Below are 20,050 nucleotides of genomic sequence, written 5' to 3' on the forward strand. Positions count from 1 at the left end.
TTCCTTTCCTGTTTACTGTTCTTTTACGTCCAATCAAATTTCTTAGCATTCATCATTCATGCTTTTTCAAAGTAATACATGTACTTAGCTTAAGAATTCAATAATATGCAGCTTAAAACAAAAAATATTCCCGACTCTACTCCTCCCCATTCCTGATTCACTCTTCCCAGAGGTAATCTTTTGATCTACAGCTCTTCCTTCTGCTATGTTTCAAAATATTTCTTAAAAACAGTGATTACAAAATTAAGGATAAAAATCATTAGGGTAATCTCAATAGATGCAGAGAAAGCTTTCGACAAAATTCAACATCCGTTCATGATAAAAAAAACTCTCAACAAAGTGGGCCCAGAGGGAACATACCTCAACATAATAAAGGTCATAAATGACAACCCACGGGGCTTCCTCAATTGCTCAGCGATAAAGAATCCGCCTGCAACGCAGGAGACATAGGAGATGTGCATCCAATCCCTGAGTCGAGAAGATCCCTTGGGGGAGGAGTAAATGGCAATCCACTCCAGTATTCTTGCCTGAAAAATCCCACGGACAGAGGAATCTGGCAGGATGCAGTCCAAAGGGTCACAAAGAGCCAGACAAGACTGATCAACTGAGTGCAATGACAAGCCCACAGCTAATACCAACCTCAACAGTGAAAAGCTTTTCTTCTTAGATCATGAACAAAACAAGAATGCCCACTCTCGCCACTCTTTTTCAACACAATATTGGAAGTCCTAGCCCGGGCAATCAGACTAGAAAAAGAAATAAAAGGCATCCAAACTGGAAAGTAAAACCATCACTATCTGAAGATGACATGATGCTTTATAAAGAAAACACTATCGACTCCAAAAAAACCCATCAGAACTAGTAAATGAATTCAGTGAAGTTGCAGGATATAAAATTAATAATAGAAATCTGTAGCATTTCTATACACTAATAATGATCTCTCAGAAAAAGAAATTAAGAAAACATTTGCAACTCGCATAAAAAAGAGTAAAATACCTAAGAATAAGCTGAACAAAGAAGCTGAAAGACCTGTAGTTTGAGGCTATCAGACACTGATAAAAGAAACTGAAAACAACACAAAGAGATGGAAAGATACACTGTGCTCACAGGTTGGAAGAATTAATACAGTTAAAATGATCATACTACCCAAAGCAACCGACAGAGTCAATGCAATCCCTATCAAAATACCAATGGCATTTTTCACAGAGCTAGATAGAACAAATAATCCTAAAATTTGTGTGGAACCAAAAAAGACCCCAAATATCCAAAGCTATCCTGAGAAAGAAGAAGAAAGATGAAAGTATCACGCTCCCTGATTTTGAAGCACACACCTGAAACTCACACAATAATGTCGGTCAACTATACGTCAGTATCAATAAATAAGATTGCTAAAAAACATGCTAATACTGCTATCAGACCTTTTTGTGATTTTACACAGTATTCTATCAGCTTCTTCCTATAAAACAGGAGTTGGCAAACATTTTTATAAAATACCAGATAATAAATATTTTAGGCTTTGCAGACCACACAGTCTCTGTGTCAACTATTCAATTTTGCCACTGCAGCATGAAAACAGCCACAGACAACATGCAAACGTATGGGTTTGTCTGTATTTAAAAAAAAAAAAATGGCAAAAGCACGTAGCCCCCCTGCTACAGAAGATGAACTGTATCTTCCTGGTATAGTTATTATTAAATCAATATTCGTTTCACAGCTAAGATATGAACTATACTGTGCTGAAGTTTTCTTTTTGTGTGTCATCTTTCCCCCTAAAGACAGCAAGTACCTTTAAATTTAAAAATGTGCTTTGTTTTCTGTGAGTCACTAACTTACCAGAAAATGCTCCCCCAAAACTTTAAAAGTAGGATTCCTCTCAACCTAGGTGCATTTCCGCCCCCTTGTACCATTCTATCTGAAGTCTCAGGGCTCTCTTCAGCCTGCTTCAGAGCCACCTCCCTTTACCGGGGCCTCTCACCGCCATCCTCCTGGGGACGCATTCTCTGTGTCGCCCTTGCGTGGTTGCCCAAGTTTCTTTCTTCTCTCTGAGGGTTTACGCTCTCATTCTGGAGAGTCACAACGTCCACTCACTCACTAGGAAATGCAAGTTCCGAGACCTTCGTGTCTGACTATGCTCACAGTCCACCTTGATGGCTTGGAGGGCAGCAAATCACAAGCTGGAGATGGACTCCTTCTCAGAATTTCAAGAACATTTCACCACAGCCCTGTTCCTTCCAACGCCTGTTAAGGAATCTGAACCACTGAGATGGCTAATCCCTTATCTGAAACCTCTCTTCCTTCACAGAAAGCTTTTAGCCCAAGGGAGCATCTTTTCATAATGATGTACCTTGGGGCTATTTTTATCCATGAGGTTGGGCACCTGGTGAATTCTTTCACATGCTAGAAACTCCTGTCTCAGTTCTGAGAAATACTCTTGTATTATTTCCTCATAATTTCCTCCTTATTGTTTTCTTGTAATAGAACTCCTATTATTGTGTTTAAATGATAGACCTTCTGGGCTATACCTCTAATTTTCTCATTAAAAAATTTTTTTTTGTCTCTCTGTATCTGCTTTCTGGGAGCTTTCCCCACCTTTCTTCTTCCCTTTTTTTTTTTTTTTAATAATTAACAAGTTTACCATTCAATAATTCTTTTTTTTTTCTAGTAACCCACAATGGAAGGCCATTCAAATGACAAACAGTGGCGCTTTCCTTTCAAAGATCCTGTGATCTAGTAGAAGACTTCCATACAACCAGTAAACTCAACCTGGAGTGAGAAAATGCTTCTGCACCAACTTTTAAGTATTTTCTATATATTCAAGGCTCTGAATGAGTTTTTTTCTCCACCAAAGATGGCACAGCACAAAAAAAAAAAAAAAAAAGGATTTTGATTCATATATATTAATTTTTTGATACCTGAAAGGGTTTTTTTTTTTTTTTTTTGACATAGAGGATTTGTAAATTAGATCTTTTGGGGGGGGGGGACATATAAAATTTACAAATTAGATTTATTTCTGTTATCTTTTGTATAGTTTAGGGCTTTCCAGGTGGCTCAATGGTAAAGAAATTAATCTGTCAATTCAGGAGACCTAGGAGATGTGAGTTTGATCCCTGGGTTGGGAAGATCTCCTGGAGGAGGAAATGGCAATCCGTTCCAGTATCCTCGCTGGGAAAACCCATGGACAGAGGAGCCTGGCGGGCTACAGTCCATGGGGTTGCAAAGAGCTGGATACGACTGAGCTTGCACACGCACAAACAGTTTAGGCTAGAGCTAATCTCTAAGGGGTGATCTGTGATGCTCTCCACAACAGGCTGGAAAGAACACAGCACCTCATGCCTACAAGTCAAAAGCATTCACATCCCTCCAGGTTAAAAGAGGACCACAAGGACGGGGACCCTATCTATTTTGACTACTACTATATATCTAACTCCTAGGACAGTATTTTGTGAATGAGTGAATATGTGAATATTACACAGGATTTATCAATGGTGGGTCAAAAAAGAAGGATCATACCTACGTAAGGGAAATAAACCAGGCACAGACTAAAAGAACCTTCTCTCCAAAAATGCAGATGCCTAACTTGAAGTATCTGTCCACAATACTAGGGAGAAGGCCTTAGCACTGCCACAACTTCCAAACTGAGGTAGCTCTTTGTTTTGCTGGCTTGAAAGTACAACTACCGCCTCCAATATTAACTTAAGATGTTTTGCCCCTCAAAAATTGTTTTAAACACTCAATGCATTATACTAAAAGCTCTGTTACCCTCTATGTGGGTGATGCAAGCCAAAAAGCAAATGAAGAGTACTGACTTTAATCTTTGTCTGTGAGAGAAGGCATAATCAGCAGTAAGAGCAATAATCTTCTAGAAAACTCTTGCTATTGGATCAAGAGTATTAGAAATGTCCATTTTGAGAGGCATCATGTTGGTCAACTACAAAATAACAAGGCTTTAAACTCATTACTATTGACTTCAACAAATGTCTACCACTGCCATAACTCCTTATTATAATGTGTTGTATTTAACAGATGGTTACTGTTGTTTAGTCACTAAGTCATGTCCGACTCTTTTGCGACCCCATGGACTGTAGCCCACCAGGCTCCTCTGTCTGTGGGGCTTCCCAGGTAAGAACACTAGCATGGGTTGCCATTTCCTTCTCCAGGGGATCTTCCCCAACCCAGGGATCGAACCCGAGTCTCCTACGCTGCAGGCAGATTCTTTACCACCGATCCACCAGGGAAGCCCATCTAGATGGTATGTGCTAAGTGTGCTAACTCATTTCAGTCGTGTCCAACTCTGTGGACCCTCCGGACTGTAGCACACCAGGCTTCTCTGGGATTCTCCAGGCAGGAATACTGGAGTGGTTTGCCATGCCCTCCTCCAGGGATCAAACCCACGCCTCTTACATCTCCTGCATTGGCAGGCAGGTTCTTTACCACTAGAGCCACCTAGGAAGCCCCAGTGGCATGAAGGTGTAAGCACTGGGAAGCCCTAATGGTGTAAAGGGGTATAAAGGTATAAATAAGCCCTCTAGATGGTATAAAGGTATAAACTAAGGAAGCTCTCTAGAAGTGACTAGCAACATTTCAACAATGCTGCATTCACCAAATCAGAACTGAATGGGACCTCTGAGATTACAAAGCCAAACACTCTGATCTTCATAATGAATGAGACATATTTTCATAATACAAAAGGAGAAAAATCAACTCAAATCCCAGTTCAATCAACTCCTAATCTAGTGATGAAAATCAATTTGCTTGATAAGAATCACCATTAAGGATAGCAGTAGAAGCAAGTGGCCAGGCATTACCAGGGTTATCAAATAACACATTGTAAAGTAAAACCTGACTGCCCTTCCTTTCTCTCATCAGACCCTACACTATAATGTCAACTGACCCAGATGAGGAATGATCTCATCTGTGAACACAGGACCGAAGAAACCAATCTCTTAACAGCCAAGCCCATTCAAAGTTTAGAGCTCTAAAGATTCAAGCTATAACCTTATGTGAGAAGACAGGGTGTTTACAAAGATGACTTTCCATATTCAGTCTCAAGAGACTTCACCAGTAACGCAAGACCTTTTTGATCTGTGGCACTTCTAATGCCATTTGTGGAGGAAGAATAATACCTGCAGGGGTTTCCCTTGAAGCTCAAATGGTAGAGAATCTGCCTGCAGTGAGGGAGACCCAGGTTCGATCCCTGGGTCAGGAAGATCCCCTGGAGAAGGGCATGGCAATCCACTCCAGTATTATTGCCTAGAGAATTCCATGGACAGAAGAGCCTGGCAGGGGTTGTAAAGAGTTGTACATGACTGAGAGACTACACTTTCACTTTTTGAACGAAGATATCTAGGTTCTGGACACAACTGCAATATGAGTTGTACAATTTATTCAATCTTCCTAGGTCTTAGTCTCTCATTTATAGAATAGGGACAAAAACTATCTTTTGTGAGAGGAGATGGATGAGTTCTCTTTTGGACACGCTGAATTCGAAGCAACAGTAAAGATATGCAAAGTGAAGGGAGAGAACTTTAAGGTCATGCAATGCAATCCTTCTATCTTAAGATAATGAAACTTAAGGGTCAGAGTAGCCTAACTACCCAAAGGCCACAATTATGCAAAAGTATGAGGATTAGATTACCCAGGTTCCAATTCAGACCTCTGAGCACTACACCAAACTGCCTTCGATGAAAATAGCGGGAGAGGTGAGGATTGTTGTCAGTTGTTAGAAGGGCTGAAGGAGTGACTAAGGGAAACTGAGGCATGCAAACCTGAGATTAGAAATGCAGTAAGGCCATGCCCTCCCCGCAAGGAAAGGAAAGTGAGGAAAGTGAAATCACTGTGTCCGACTCTTTGCGGTCCCATGGACTGTAGCCCGCCAGGCTCCTCTGTCTATGGGACTTTCCAGGCAAGAAGACGAGTGGGTTGCCATTTCCTTCTTCAGGGGATGTTCCCGACCCAGGGATCGAATCTGCGTCTCCCACATTGCAGGCAGACTCTTCACCTTCTGAGTCACCAGGAGGTGAGGACTGGAGATGTTCCACTGGAGAGCGGACAGAGATTAGAAAGATATCCTATAGATCACTACATTCAAGAGGAAAAATAGAAAGAAAGAAAGCAGGCTTTAGTAGATGGTTGTGATCCGTCCTTGGGGTGAAGAGGAAGCAATTAAAACAGCTTGATAAAACTATCATTCAAGAAGACCTTTTAAGCACATTTTAAGTAAGATGGACCCTTCAGATAATATTATATTATATATAAGGAAAAAAATAACTTATACAAATATTTCATAAGATAAACAGAGATTAAAAAATCTTTAGGGATATAACTGCCAAGTAATTGTTTAAATTCTTTATCTACTTTCCTAAAACCTCCCATTTGAATGCTGAATTGTTCAACAAAACGATTTTGGAGCAATTTACAGTAAGGAACAAACTCTATCTGATGGCTATCCAAGACAGCAGGAAACACAGTAAACATACATTAACAAAATCATAACACAGACAACACTCAGCAGAGCTTTTACTTTGGGGTAAATAATACAAGAAAAATCACGTACTTATGGCCATCCAGGCTCAGCACTCTTCATTCTACAGGAAACAGAAGAGCCAGTCCAAGTGCAAACCAGTCTACAATCTGAAGACATCAAATAAATTCGTGGGATTCCTTGTACTAAAAAGACAAGCTCTTTCCCTGACTTCTACAACTCTGCTGTATTCAAATAAAATAAAAACCCAAGATTTTTCCAGGTGGACTTTTTTTCTATTGTTTAGAAACAAGACAAAAAATGGATTCTGAATCTCACACAGATTTCCTTCTGTTCCAGCTTTAAGGTGAAACCCTGAAACTGAACTTCCACATCATACATTAAATCACCTGCCGCAAACCCAGGAGGATGCCGCGCCCTGATGGATTCCAGAGTCGTTTCACCTCCTAAAAGCTGCTCAACTCTGGCACCTCCTGCACTTTCTTTCAGTTCAGTTCAGGTCAGTCGCTCAGTTGCGTCCGACTCTTTGTGACCCCATGAACCGCAGCACGCCAGGCCTCCCTATCCATCACCAACTCCCGGAGTTTACCCAAACCCATGTCCATGGAGTCGGTGATGCCATCCAGCCATCTCATCCTCTGTCATCCCCTTCTCCTCCTGCCCTTAATCTTTCCCAGCAGCAGGGTCTTTTCAAATGAGTCAGCTCTTCGCATCAGGTAGCCAAAGTACTGGAGTTTCAGCTTCAACATCAGTCTTTCCAATATAACACCCAGGACTGATCTCCTTTAGGATGGACTTGTTGGATCCCCTTGCAGTCCAAGGGACTCTCAGTTCAAAAGCATCAATTTCTTTAGGGGCTAAAATTTTTCTTTAACAGAATCTGAGGAAGATTTTTTTTTTTTAAGCTCTGGAGTTTTAAAAGATTAAATTGTTTTTAATCCTCTCCCATCCTCAATTCCCCCTTCCCTGAAATCTAAAAAGAAGAAAAGTATTGTGATAAATGCAGAACCAGGCTGTGGGGGAACACATGTAACAAGGCACTGCCTGATGTGACGGATGAGGGAGAAAGCTCTCCTTGCAAAAGCAAGCTCTGACAAGCACTGGCTGAAGGGTGAGGCGGGTGGCTGGCAACCAGAATCTCCTGCCAATAAAACGCCCTGGTGATCCAAATCTGGTTGTGCGACGATGCTAAGAGCAGAAACTGCAAGCAATAAGCAGAATACTCAAGAGGCCACCCGCGGCAAATGTAAGCCAACTGACGGAAAAGCTGTTAACACCGTCTATGTTATGTGTGGTCCATCTAATCTGCCTAATCACTGGTATAGATGTAGTCACCCACTTTAAATTAATATATGAGCAAACAACATACAGTTACAAGTACTGACTTCTAATACCTAGATAATCGCTCAACCAGAAGTAAAACTCAGCAAGTTTTCAGATTGGCACGTGGTACTATTTAAGGAGGACTGGTCTGGTAGATGACAGAATTCATGCCCAGGATGAGTTGAGAGAACCACAGACAGGGTCTGTTAGTTTACCTGATAAATAGCATCCATTCACAGATCAAAAGACAACCATTTTGAAATATAAATTTATCTCCTTAATACCCATAATCTCCCGCTCATATTCCTACCATGTGTTTATACCACCCATCCCAATGCTCCCATGCCTCATGAGCATGAGCACTGAGAACCAGACACAGGGATGTGATTCAAGACGTTCTAGATGCAGATGAGCAGTTCTGGAGGACTGCAAATGTCCAAACTGCCACTCTGGAGTACATGCGCAGAATAAGAATCATACCTTCCATCACCCGCACCCTTTCCTTAAGATGCTATATTTGCAAATGAAGCCCCTTTGTTGGTGGCATAGTATAAGCAATGGTAGAGAATCCGCCTGCCCATGCAGGAGATTCGAGTTCGATCCCTGATCGGGAAGATCCCCTGGAGAAGGAAATGGCAATCCATTCCAATATTCCTGCCTGGGAGATCCCATGGACAGAGGAGCCTGGCGGGCTACAGTCCATGAGGGTCACAACAGAGTCGGACATGACCTAGGGACTAAACAACAACAAAGTATAAGCTCAGGCTAGTAATCAAATGAAATAAATACAAGTGGGGAAGCTCTCTCATTAGCCTGGAGGTGAGATCCAAGTAACAGTTTTTAAAGGCTCCCCAGATCCTAAAGGAGTTGGTGATAAAGCTGCATGTCACAGCCAAGTACACTAAAGGCCACCCTCAAACAGAAGAATATAAAACAGTAACTGTCCAGTGGGCCGAGGGACTGCATCAGTCCCCGATGCCTAGGACAGAGCCTGTGACACAGTCGGTACCCATACAGTCCGTGTAGCATAAGCAACGGTAGAGAACCTGCCTGCCAATGCAGGGGATGCGAGTTCAATCCCTGATCAGGACGATCCCCTGGAGAAGGAAACGGCAGCCCACTCCAGTATTCCTGCCTGGGAGATCCCATGGACAGAGCAGTCTGGCGGGCTACAGTCCATGGGGCAGCAAGAGAGTCAGACACGACCTGGGGACAAAACAGCAACAAAGTATAAGCTCAGGCTAGTAATCAAACGAAATAAATACAAGTCGGGACACTCTTGATCTTCCAGATTGAATTTATAAACGAAAGGCTCACTGGCTAGTTTCACCACTCACACTATTTTCTTCCCTCAAATGACTTAAGGGTTAAAAAATACAAGGAAACTATTTTTGCAAGGCAATCATTCTTGGTTTTCAGCCTGCTGTGTTGTATGTTTGTGGTAACTCTCTGCCTGGCCAAAGTGTTGCCACCAGCAATTCAAAGAATGAACACAACCATAACCTAATGTGGAGATACCAAGCTCTGTACACAAAACCCATTATTGTTATTCACTTTGATTTAGTAACAACGGGGCTTTACACAGCCAACTCTTCTTTAAAATTCACCCTAAATCCTATCCACAGTATAAGGTCAGCCTTTCCTAGCAACCTATGCTTTCTGGGAAATATGACCCCCCCCTAAAGATTCCATATCCATCTCTCAGATCCAAGGCCAACCTCCAACTTGGTGAATTCCTTAGGATTTTGCACCCAGAGTTATCTACTCCTAAACAAACCGCAGCACTGACCTGCTTCTGTTTGTAGCAAAGCCACACACTGAGCCTCTCCCGAACCACGGATTCCTGAATCAAGGATCTATAGTTCCCACGTCCACTAACCCTTACATGAGAGTTGCACTGGGAACCCCCAGATTTCTTAGCCAGGCCAAAAGGGATCTGGTGATTTACCTGCTTTGAAAGAAAGGAATGTGATGACAAAGATAAAAGCAAAGATAACGCTCACAGAGGAGAGCAGTGATATTTAGACTAAGAACAAAGAGGTATCTGAAAAGCCATTAAAAAAAAAAAAGTAAGAAGCTGTTGTTCTAAGACTTGGTAAGAAGAAGGTCAACAACATGAGAAGTATACTGCTCTACAGAAGACTTCAGTATTAACACCCTGGTCCTAAATTTAAAAAGAAAAACAAAAAAAAGGTGGCCTGGCAGTTAATATTTTTTGCTGAATGAATTAGATACTGTTGTTTGACATTAAGTTAAACAGCCCTCAAACAGGCTTTCAAAAATAAAAAAAAGGTTGAGATACCCTGGATTATTTTGTATTTCTCCCATTCGAGACTGGATCTTAATTTTAAGTTTATCCTTTTGAAATCAGACTGTACCACCCCTTAACTTTTATTGAAGTATAATATACATTAAAAAAAAAGTATAGTGCTTCACATACGGAACACACTTCACATACGGAACACACATGTAGCCAGCATTGATTAACAGAAACAATACACTCTTAGCACTTACAAAAGCCTCAGCCAGGGACTTTCCTGGTGATCCAGTGGCTAAGACTCCACGCTCCCAATGCAGAGGGCCGGGGTTCAATTTCTGGTCAGGGAACTAGATTCTGCATACTGCAACTAACACATGGAGCAGCCAAACAAACATTTTTTTTAAAAAGCCCCCTCCACACTCCTTTTTGGTCACTACGACTTTTCTCCGAGGGTAACCCACTGGCTTGACTTCCAACAGTACAGATTAGTTTTGCTGGTTTCCGCATCTTATAAAAGTGGAATTACAGAGTATGTACTCTTGCCTGGCTTCAGTGTCAGTTATCAGTTTATTGCCTCTCAACTCCAAACTCACCCTTTAGTACCTGCTCTGTGATAATGCACTGGACTCTTGAAGAATTTTCCCTTTACAGAAAGTGTGATGTTAAGCTTGGTCAGCAGAGGGCGCTCGAGGGGGCACTGCAGCAGGAAGGAAGCTTGTCTTTTGGGTTCAAGGGTGTAGTGCCTTTGCCTAGGGAAAGGTATGTAGGGACATCTGGTGGTGCTCTGATCCGACAGCATCCCCAGAGCGTTAGGCTATTCTCTCATATTCAACATCATCTGGAAGATTTAATCTACAGCACAGGTCCTACCTACACTTGAGGATAATGAAATTATCCCACAGTTTTTTTCTTCTCTAGGATAAATATTCCCATGCATTTAACATTATATGGACTTTCCTGGTGGCTCAGCTGGTGAAGAGTCAGCCTACAATGCAGGAGACCTGGGTTCAACCCCTGGATTGGAAAGATACCCTGGAGAAAGGAATGGCTACCCCCTCCAGCATTCTGGCCTGGAGAATTCCATGGACTGTAGAGTCCACGGGGTCGCAAAGAGTCAGACACGACTGAATGACTTTCACTTTCACGTTATAATTTAATACTCTACATATTTTCAGCTTGCTCCTGAACTTTCTATGTTGCTTCTTCCTTAATTTGCAAAATCAAAAGCTGAATTAAGATACTTTATCTAGTTAGAGCAGTATTGACCCTCATAAACATCCATCCGAAACCAAATCAAATCTCATGATGAAATGCTAAAGGCACTCCTATTAAGAAGTCTGGAAAAAGATGATGACACTATCCATCAAGTATTGCACTGGACATTCTAGAGACTATATGGAAAAATTATGAGATGTATAAACTGGGAAGAAAGATTGTTGTTGAGTAGCTAAATCGTGCCTGACTGACCCCATGGATTATACCCAGCCAGACTCCTCTGTGCATGAGATTTCCCAGACAAGAATACTGGAGTGGGTTGCCATTTCCTTCCCCAGGGGATCTTCCCGACCCAGGAATTGAACCCGCATCTCCTGCATTGGCAGGTAGATCCTTTACTACCCCGGAGTCACCAAGGAAGCCCCTAAGAAGAAAGACACAAAATTATTATTTATATATGTGACTGTTCTTGTAAGCCCTGAAGAAAACAACTTCAACTTTACTACCACGGAGTCACCAAGGAAGCCCCTAAGAAGAAAGACACAAAATTATTATTTATATATGTGACTGTTCTTGTAAGCCCTGAAGAAAACAACTTCAAAAGTATAAGAACCAAGAGTTTAAAAGATGGTCAGTAGAAAAAACCCAAAAAACATCTGTACAAACATCACTAACTTTGTTGAAGGAAACCTCACGTTTTCCTCCAGAGCACAGCTGGTGCTGCTCACATCATGCACAGCAAGTGAGACCAACCCCACTGCTCTGCCTGGCATCACCCACTCAGGGGACCAGTGCCAAGGCAAAGGCGCCCCTTCAAAGGCCAGGTGAGGGGCCAGCCTCCCACTGGAGAGTCTGGTACCATCCTGGAACTGAGTCAGTCACACGAGGGCAACTCACGTGTGGCCTGTCTTTATTAACTCAATTCTAGCCAAGAACTGTGTTAGCATGCACTCCATACAATATTCACCTTGAATTTATATTTCACCAGATTCAACCATTTCTCATACTTCTCCCTCTCATTTTATGGTTTATCTTATCTCTGAGGAACTAGCCACCTCACTCAGCAACAAACAAGAGCAGATACACAGGAAAGTCACCAATGAAACAAAGGAATTGACTCTGCTTCTTCAACTTTAAAATGAGGGTATTTGATCTCAGATTTTGAAAAACCCTTTCCCAAGGATCCTATGTCTTAAAATTCCCTATGACCCAGTATATATAAAAACCACACACCAAGAGAGAAAGGGAGGAAGAGAGAGAGAAAAAAAAAAAAAAACTATGGGAAAAGAATCCTGCAAAAACAGTAACATATCTGCTATTTTACTGAGTTTTCTGCTCTCCAGGTGAATAAGTAAGTTGGATTTTTTAAAATACAGAAAGGTAATAATAAATTCATTTTTTCCTTCAAGAGAAACTTACTAAAAAGGAAAGAATGACCTGAGGATGCTTCCTCATAGTTCTGTATTAACTCATCCCTATCAGTGATACCCAACTGTTTAAAACATCACACTGTTACAACAGTGTTCAGATTCTTGAGAATCTAGTCATTTTCTGATCCACACAGATTAACTTAACAGACTAAGACAAAACAAGCAACCATTCAGTGGAAGCAATGAGTCCTAACCATTGGACGGCCAGGGACTTCCTATATATACAACTTTTAAACATTCCTTTCTACACAACACTTCTTTCACTAAACATAATCAGACCAAAAAAAGTACTTTGCATAAACAAATTTTTCAGACACCTCAATTTACTATTTTTTTTTAAGTTCCTAAATCAAAATGTTTCATTTCATTTTCTACAAGTCTCTCAGTCTTCTTAAAGTGTTAACAATATTGAAATAAATGATTCAGGCAACAATCATCAGTTAGGGTTAAATTAGGACCATAGGTGAAAGGTGGACAGAACTGGAAATCTGCAGGCTGTCCGAAGTCATCCGATGGATTTCCACTGGCCAAATGGGGGAACACAACTTGACAACAAAGGGCTACGCCAACATGACCCCATCAACTACTCTGAATATACACAGGAGGACAATCAAACATTGTAGGAATACACAGTAGGAAAATCAAACAGCTTTCCAAATGTAAACAGGAAGCACGATATACTACCTATGAATAATAATAATAAAAAAAATCTGAATGATTACCAAAATTGTTAAGTCTCCAAATCTAAATTACCAACTTACAGGTAATATGGAAAAAGAGTAACATGTTATATGATACAAAGATACAGTCAGCAAACTCCATAATGTGGGGAAAGGGATCAACCTAGTTTCTTCCACAAAAAAATGGCATAACAGTTACAACAACAACAAAAGAGATTTATTTTAGATTAAAAGAAATTAAAAATATGCATCAATCAAATGCACTAGGTGGACCTTATCTGGACCTGATTCAAAGAGTTAATTGTAAAAGAGCCATTTTTGAGAAAAATCGAGGGAAGAGATACAGCATCAGGTAAATTAAGGAATTAGGTTGTAGGGAATGTGTTAATGTGTATGATAATGCACTTTTCTATCCAACAGATACACACACTACAATATTTATAGGTGAAAGGACAGGCTGTCAGGACTTTCCTCAAAATACTCTATGTCAAAAAGAAAGTGAGAAGGGACACATAAAACAAGAATGGCATGAGGATTCACTGTACTATTCTCTCTAGTTATGTGTACGTTCGAAATTTCCCATAATAAAAACTTTTTTAAGGTTAAGGGAAAGAAGAGACAGGAATTCATAACCAAACCTAAGTTTGGCCACCATCCACAAGGCATGAAAAACTGCAGAAAGCCTTTATGTAAAACAAACACGAAAAAAGCTGACAGTAGTGGCCTCTGAAGACTGTATGTGAGAGACTCCGGGCAGCTTTCACTTGTCAGCAGGAATCCTCTCTACAACATTCCTCTGGAGGTGTGCTTTCCATCAGGCCATGTACCATTACCAAGGTGCGGACAGGGTGTCCTGATACCAAGCTGAACTCTTTACGCCTCTTTACCCTGAGAAAAGTTATTTGAGGAAACTGACTACCAAGATATGTGTTTTTTAATGGCATATCTCTATTTCTAAGTCTTCAGCAGTTTATCTGCACTTTCCAGTTTTTTCCAACATTCATATAAAGTAAATATTTTTGTACAAGCTGAAGAAATACTCTTTAGTATAATAAAAAATCCCGCTGTTGTTAAAAAAAGAGAAGTTAAATAAACTTCCCTCATTTCAATCCCTCATCCATTCCCATTGCTCCTAAGGTAGTTCATGCTATGCTATTATCATCTTATACTCGGTATCACAGCAGTTAAAACTTGATTATGCCACAGATTTGCAGGTCAAATATATCACCTATTTCCTTCCAAAACTTAAAAAAGTATATGAATAATTATCATTATTCTGCATATATTGGTAGTGTACTGCATTGAGAGGAGAGTGTCCTGTTCAAATATCAAAACCACTAATTTAATAAAGGGGTTCAGTAATATAAGCAGCAAAGCTATGCAAAGGAGAATTCTCTTTTATCTGTAACCGTGTGTTCCATCCCCCTTCTTGTTAGCTAAATGAAACAGTGAATCTAGAAAATTGCACCTGACCAGTTTTCACAATATTTTCCTAACAGCTGTCTGCCAAAAATTTTTAATAACTCTCATCAGGCTATCGCCCCTTTCCATAATTCTCTCTGGGCTTTATTTCTCTATTGAACATGATTTGGTCAATAACAGTGGTAAAAAGGAAGAGACTGTAAAAATAAACAACAATAAATGATGCCTAGCAGTAGGATGAATATAGGTTTAAAACATGCAGTTTACCTCTGAACAATGTGGGGGGTGAGGGGTGTTGCTGCTCCATGTGCAGTCGAAAATTATGTATAACTTTACAGTCGACCTTCCATATCCAAGGTTCTGCACCCATGGATCGTAGTACTGTAGTACATATTCAGTAAAAAAAAAAAAAAAAAATTCGCATGTAAGTGGACCTGTGAGGTTGAAACCCATGTTGTTCAAGGGTCAACTGTAACTAACAATGATCTGTAAGATGAAGTACCTTTGGTCCTAGGGAAGGCTGATCTGGGAAATCTATTTCTGTATTGATCACTATGCCCCTGGGAATAGAGCAAACATCCAACACTGCATTACTGCCAACCAGGTAGAAATTAATTAGCTCTGTTCCCGTTCTGTTGTTAATATTCTGAGTAAAGGTTACTTCCTTATTTAATACAGAAGTAGTTATATTTATCCATCCTCAGATAGATGGTTTTCAGATAGTAAACGCCTTCCTACTGAAAGACCTTAGCATCTAAAACCTTACTGTTAAAAACTTGCCCTTCTCACATGCACTGGTAATAATAACTGAGGAACTAGAATGCAGCAAGCAACATTTACTACATTATTTTTCTGAGTCATCATCATAATCTTATGAGTTAGGTACTGTTATTATTCCCATTGTATAGATAAAGAAACCAAAACACAGGATGTTAAGCAACTTGCCAAAGAAAACAGAGCCGGTAAGGAATGGAATAATACCATCCTCACCATTACTCAAAGTCTTTTGGGATAAACAGAAAAAGAAAAGCTACTGGCAACTCACTCCAAAATTCATTAGTATCATTAAGTCTCAGAAATTTTCAGTGATTTGCGGAGCATCTACTATGTGCTCATCATTGTGCCGCCTACTAACAAGACACCAGAGAAGCAGAAGACAGTTATTTCCTCTCAAAATCACACTGACAAGGTACGGAGGCAAAACACACATACAAAACCAGAAAAGGAGATATAAGGAAAGAGCTACCTTTTCACAAATTCAACCATTCTAGACCTCACTTTTCACCTCAGTGCATTTTTTAGATACATCACAGTTGACTGTGGAAACTCAGAGATAATATTCCCACTAACTGGTGGCGGGCACGAGTGGGAGCAGCAGTGTGGATTTGTGGCTAAGGAATAAAAATTATTTCATAATCTCAATTCATTGTAACACAGTGCGTGCACGCGCGCGTGTGTGTGTGTGTGTGTGTGTGTGTGTGTGTACACATACATGCATGTGCCCTGCTGAGTCGCTCAGTCGTATCCAACTCTTTGCAATCCCGTGGACTACAGCCCACCAGACTCCTCTGTGCATGGGGATTCCCCAGGCAAGAATACTGGGGATGTGTGCATGTGTTTCCCTGGTGGCTCAGATGGTAAACCATCTGCCTGCAATGCGGGAGACCTGGGTTCGATGCCTGGGTCGGGAAGATTCCCTGGAGAAGGAAATGGCAACCCATTCCAGTACTCTTGCCTGGAAAATCCCACGGACGGAGAAGCCTGGTAAGCTATAGTCCATGGGGCCACAGAGAGCTGGACACGACTGAGTGACTTCACTTTCAAAATGCAGCTAAAAGATTATATATATAAGAAAAAAGATCACAGAGATCCAAATATATGAATAAGACACTACCTACTTTAGTCCAGCGAGAGAAGCCAAATCTGCTAATGTATCTGATGTGCATGCCAACAGAATGAAGGAAGAGTTTTGGGTCCAGTGGGAGCAGAAAGAAAGGAAAAAGCAACCATAAGGGTTAAGTTCTGATAAGGTGACTCTTAGGAATGCTATAAAAAAGAAAAGCAAGTTAGAAAAATGTAAAATTTTACAACTGAACAAAGAAAATTATGTTTCCAGTCCTATAACAGGTACTGAATATTCTGTATACACAAATGTGAACTTTTCCTCCCCACCAAAACCTACCCCTAATGTAACAGTAACCTCAATATCAATATTTAATGTCCAACTCAGTCTCTACTATAACGAAGTCCAGCAGTTGATCAAAAATTACAAGGTATACAAAAAAGCAAAGTGGGAGTGAAATGGAGACAAAGCTATAAAGAGAATCAATCAGACTGAGAGATGACCCAGATAGGGAATTTAAAACAACAGTGCCTAAGACAGTTATAATGTGGTACAGTGATTAAGAATTCACCTGCCAATGCAGGGAACATGGGTTCGATCCCCAGTGTGGGGAGATTCCACATGCCAAGGGGCAACCAAGCCCATGCACCAAACTACTGAAGTCCACTCACTCTAGAGCCCACACTCCACACAAGAGAAGCCACTGTGATGAGAAGACCTCTCACGGCAACTCAAGAGCAGCCCCTGCTCGCCACAACTAGAGAAAGCCCGTGTGCAGCAATGAAGACCTGGAGCAGCCAATAAATAAATAAATAAACTTTAAAAACTATAAAAAAAAAAAAAACCCCAATGCTTAACATGCTCATCAATTTAGTAGACCATATGCATGAATAGATGGCAAATTTCAACAGAAAGCTAGAACATGTAAGAAAGAGCCAAAGAGAAATGTTTTGTAATGATATCAGAGATGAAAAGTTCCTTTGACGAGCCCACCAAACACTCAATAAAATCAAGGAAGGAGACCCCCGCCGCGGGTCCCAGCAGCTCGGGCGGCGGGAGGAGCGGCAGCGGTCAGGCTACTCAGCTTCGCGAAGGCTCTCGGCGCGCCGCGGCCCTCGGGCGCCCGGCTCTCGCCCGCCCCGCCGCCACGATGCCCAAGAGGAAGGTCAGCTCCGCCGAGGGGGCGGCGAAGGAGGAGCCCAAGAGGAGATCGGCGAGGTTGTCAGCAAAACCGGCTCCTGCAAAAGTGGAAACGAAGCCAAAAGAGGCGACGGGAAAGGACAAATCTTCAGACAAAAAAGTGCAAACAAAAGGTAAAAGAGGAGCAAAGGGAAAACAGGCGGAAGTGGCCAACCAAGAGACTTAAGAAGACTTGCCTGCAGAAAATGGAGAGACTAAAAACGAGGAGAGCCCAGCCTCTGATGAAGCAGAAGAGAAAGAAGCCAAGTCTGATTAATAACCACACACTCAGTCCTGTCAGTGGTCCCTGTTTCCCTTCTTGTACAATCCAGAGGAATATTTTTATCAACTATTTTGTAAATGCAAGTTTTTTAGTAGCTCTAGAAACATTTTTAAAAAGGAGGGAATCCCACCTCATCCCATTTTTTAAGTGTAAATGCTTTTTTTTAAGAGGTGAAATCATTTGCTGGTTGTTTATTTTTTGGTACAACCAGAAAATAGTGGGATATTGGATATGGGAGGCTTTGATTGTCTTGGGTGTCAGCTTAACATTCCATAGATGGGGGGTAGCTTTTATATCCTATAATACAAAAGCATACTAAATGGCAGTTTGGAGTCAGTTGTGCATTTAATGTCTTGAACACTTTAAATTACTTCTCTTCCCATTTTGTTTTGGTAGAATTATTTCCTACAGCAAACCACTTTTTGATCTTGGCTCTCCTGGTCAGAATTTTGTGCACTATACTATAACATCTTTGGTCGTGGTAGTCCAGTTTTCCTAGTAACTTGGTTAATGTGCTGTGAACGACTGACAGTTTGGGTATGTAGTGCATATGATATTAAATTGTGAATCAGTGGGACTTATGATGTAACAACATATCAATATTTGAAGATATTGGTACTTGATATCCTGTTAAGGAAAGTTGCTCCAAATTTTAAGCTGGAAAGTCACTGGAATAACTGTTAAGAATCACAACTACATGATATTTTAGATTTCTGGTACGTATGTGAAGAATTGTGTACAAATTGAAATGTCTGTGTAGTGATCCTCAAAACAACCAATAAAATCTCAGTTATAAAAGAAAAAAAAAAAAAATCAAGGAAGGAATCAACGAACTTGAAGACAGATCACTACAGACCACCTAAACTGAAACACAAAAGGGGTGGGGGGCAGGGAGGACACAACAGACAGAACATCCAAGAGCTGTGAGATATGATCAAATGATACCACAGGCATGTAACTGGAGCGGGGGGAACGGGCAGAAATAACGATTGAAAAAAAAAATGGCTTGAGATTTTCCAAAAATGAAGTCATCAAACCATAGATCTAAGAAGCTGAGAAAACCCTACAGAATGAATATAAACAAGTAAACAAACAAATAAATACAACACAGAACACATACCTGGACACTTCACAGTTTAATTGCTAAAAATCAAAGTTAAAGAGAAAATCTGAAACACAGCTGGAAGAAAAAAGACATTACCTTCTGAGGGGGGGAAGAAAATTCAGCACACTACTTGCAATCCAGAAGATAATGGTGTGGCACCTCTTAACCACTGAAAAGGGGATGAAAGAAAGAAAGAAAGAAAGACTTCATGACCCAGAATTCTAGTCAGCAAAAATATCTTTCAAAAATGGAGGCAAAATAATGGCTTTTCAGACAAACAAAAGATGAGGTAATTCAATGTCAGCACACCTGCCCTACAAGAAAAGGTAAAGAAGTCCTTCAAGTAAAAGGCATATGATAACCAGACAAAAAATGAGGATCCACACAAAATAGTTCCAGAAATTATCAAAATGTAAGTATAAAAACTCTTTTCCACAAATTATTAATTATTCCAAAAGAACAATCTAAAGCAAAAATAATAACAGTATATTGTGGAATTTATAAAATATCTAAAAGGAAAATGTATGACACCAATAATCACATAGGATAGAAGGGGAAAACTAGAAGCATACTGTATTGTTAGCATCTTATACTGCATGTGAAATGTGAAATAGTATAATATTATGTGAAGGTAGAATGTGCCTCTAAATTTGGACAGCTTAGATGAATGTATGAGTTCCTTAAAAGACACAAACTAGACAAGCTCACTTAAACAAAAGAACCTGAACAGCCCTTCATCTATTAAAGATGGCGAATTTGTAGATAATAACCTTTCAACAAAGAAAACTCCAGGCCCAGGTAGCTTCAGTGGAGAATCTCACCAAATAGT

The 20,050-nt window shown here is 40.6% G+C and overlaps 1 protein-coding gene and 1 pseudogene across 5 annotated transcripts in view; one reads left to right on the top strand and one right to left on the bottom strand.

The window, feature by feature from the left end:
* The window catches only part of CHD6 (chromodomain helicase DNA binding protein 6), a 194,903-nt gene that overhangs the window by 147,739 nt on the left and 27,114 nt on the right, over positions 1-20,050 (bottom strand). The window contains exon 2 of one of the 4 annotated variants that reach the window (XM_043884655.1): positions 15,079-15,192. The exons of 2 other annotated variants lie outside the window; for them this stretch is intronic. The gene's annotated coding sequence lies outside the window, so the exon portion shown is untranslated. Of the gene's footprint in view, positions 1-15,078; positions 15,760-20,050 lie in introns of those variants that run through there. One more of the 4 variants, XM_043884656.1, reaches the window with a different exon arrangement.
* Positions 17,678-18,929, top strand: LOC122682003 (annotated as a pseudogene). The gene has a single exon (XR_006337184.1). The product of XR_006337184.1 is annotated as a non-histone chromosomal protein HMG-14-like (transcript).

The sequence above is a fragment of the Cervus elaphus genome, chromosome 23, assembly GCF_910594005.1.
Source record: "Cervus elaphus chromosome 23, mCerEla1.1, whole genome shotgun sequence".
Taxonomy (NCBI): domain Eukaryota; kingdom Metazoa; phylum Chordata; class Mammalia; order Artiodactyla; family Cervidae; genus Cervus; species Cervus elaphus.